Consider the following 2,895-nt stretch of genomic DNA (forward strand, 5'->3'; position numbering starts at 1 on the left):
ATAAAAGCCTAAAGTACATATTTGGGCAAAAAGAATTGAACATGAGGCAAAGGAGATGGATGGAAATTCTAAGTGACTATGACTGTGATATTCAATATCACGAAGGAAAAGCAAATGTAGTCGCAGATGCCCTAAGTCGTAAGTATCATGAAAAGCAAAAGCGAGTTCGTGCTCTTAGGTTAAATCTACAGTTAGATTTAATGGAACAACTGAAGAATGTGCAAGGAACAGCAATTGTGGATATTGCTGAAGGAATGAAAGGAAGGATAAGGGAATTAGAGCAAGGAACTGGTGGAATTTGGAGATTCCACAAGAAAAGGATTTGGGTACCTAAGCAAGGAAATTTAAGAAATAAGATTTTAGAGGAAGCCCATAAATCTAGATATACCATACACCTCGAAAATAATAAGATGTACCAAGATTTAAGAAATAACTTCTGGTGGATATGAATGAAAAAGGACATAGCTTGATATGTATCTAAGTGTCTAACTTGTTCGCAAGTTAAAGCAGAACACCAGAAGCCTGCACGGTTACTCCAACAGTTAGAAATGCCTATATGGAAATGGGAACTAATAACATGTACAATGGACTTTGTTACTAGGTTACCCAAAACCAGGAAAGGTAACGACGCGTTTTGGGTAATTGTGGATCGATTAACCAAATCAGCTCATTTTCTACCCATGAAGGAAACTTTCAGCATGGAAAGATTAGCCAAGTTATACGTAGATGAGGTAGTATCCTTACATAGAGTTCCATCTCTATTATATCGGATAGAGATAGTCGTTTCACTTCACATTTCTGGACAAGCTTTCAAGAAGCAATGGGGACACGATTGAATTTAAGTACTGCATACCATCCCCAAACAGATGGACAAAGTGAAAGGACGATCCAAACCCTAGAAGACATGCTCAGGGCATGTGTAATAGATTTTGGTGGAAGCTGGGATAATCACCTAACCTTAATTGAGTTCTCTTATAACAATAGTTATCATACAAGCATTGAAGCTGCCCCGTTCGAAGCATTGTATGGGCGAAAGTGCAGAACTCCAGTTTGTTGGGCAGAAATAGGAGAAAGTCAATTATCAGGTCCTGAAATTGTACAAGAAACCACCGACAAGATAACTCAAATTAAGGAAAGATTGAAAACGGCTCGAGATCGCCAGAAGAGTTATGCAGATAATCGACGCAAGCCGCTAGAATTTCAAGTGGGAGACAAAGTACTCTTAAAAGTTTCTCCTTGGAAAGGGGTAGTTCGATTCGGTAAAAAGGGAAAGCTAAGTCCAAGGTACGTAGGACCATTCCCAATGACCCAACGAATAGGACCAGTTGCTTATCGCCTACAACTACCAAAAGAGCTGGCTGGAGTACATGACGTGTTTCATGTATCTAACCTCAAGAAGTGTTTGTCTGACGAATCCCTGGTAGTACCTCTCCAAGACATAGAAGTAAATGAAAAGTTAAAATTTATGGAGAAACCACTTCAGATAGAAGATAGAAAGGTCAAGTTTCTCAAGCACAAAAGACTAGTATTGGTAAAAGTTAAGTGAGATTCAAAGAGAGGACCCGAGTACACTTGGGAACTGGAATCAGAGATGAAGCGAAAATATCCCTACTTGTTCCAGTAAATCTCGAGGACGAGATTTTTAATAAGGTGGGGAGGATGTAATAACTCTCGCCAAAATTATTATTTCTTATTTTATTAATGTCCAATAGGAAACCCTAATTGAGACCCCCAAGTAGTATGGCATGACCCATAAATTTTTCAGAACAATCGAAACTAGGATCAGGGCCCCCTAAAACTCAAGGGGGGTATTCCCTAATTGATAATTATCCTTAAAATCGTTTGTAAAACGCGAATTTCATTGAAACTCAAGGGGGGTATTCCCTAATTGATAATTATCCTTAAAATCGTTTGTAGTCGTCGCGCCACGCGCCAGGACCAGGTGGGTCTGGCGCGCCACGCGAGAGGGACCATTTTTCAGTATATATATCAGGGGTTTGGCACTTGCATGGTTGTGTTGTTACGACGGAAAAATTCGATACGTACGAGAAGTTATACACCCGTTTCATTTAAAAAACACACACAAGCACGAATCTCTGCTGCGACAACAGGGTAATAACTCGATCACTGCTACGATACAATGTCCGATCGATTGAAACGGATCCGATAGATGTTTAAGTGTTGCCCGAATTCGGGCTATACTTTGTCATTCGTCGTGAGGGTTTTGATTTCGTGAGTTTGTCATAAACGTTGTATTAAGTTACTGACCTAGTTTCGTGTGCATTGTTATTTACCTAGATTACAAGACTAAATCAATAGGCAAGGTTCTGTCCAAAATAAACTTGCAATGTGAGTCATTCTCTTTTTATCAACAATGTTTTACAATACTCAAATGATTTTCAAAAGTTATAGTTACAGGGATTAAGTCTTGGTTATCTTGAATCACTGGCAAGTGGGGTATTGTGCACATTACTAATTTCTCACGGTTAGGTTCACCAACCTAACAGTGACAATCATCACTACTTGGGTGAAAGAACCCAATAGTGGTATGACCATCGTCACCAGGGTGTGACACGGCGCCAGATAAAAATAAAATAGTAGCAATTGTAATCGCTCTTATACTGTAATCTATAACTAATGTGTCGTTTTACATAACCTGAATGACTCGCCTGTATTTCCCCGCTAATAAAATCTTTTTAAACATGTTTCAGGTGACTTACTGTGAATCAAGGAAAAGTACCACGTGGCACTAAAAAGCTTGAAGAGGTGGCTCAGTAAAATAAATAAACATGTTTTGTAAAACAAGGGATTTCCTCGTGAAATTCCCTTTACTGTAAATTATGGGGTTGTCCCAAATTGTGAAATAAAATAATTGGGCATTTTCAGTTTAAAAGA

Source organism: Helianthus annuus, chromosome 17 (genome assembly GCF_002127325.2).
Source record: "Helianthus annuus cultivar XRQ/B chromosome 17, HanXRQr2.0-SUNRISE, whole genome shotgun sequence".
Taxonomy (NCBI): domain Eukaryota; kingdom Viridiplantae; phylum Streptophyta; class Magnoliopsida; order Asterales; family Asteraceae; genus Helianthus; species Helianthus annuus.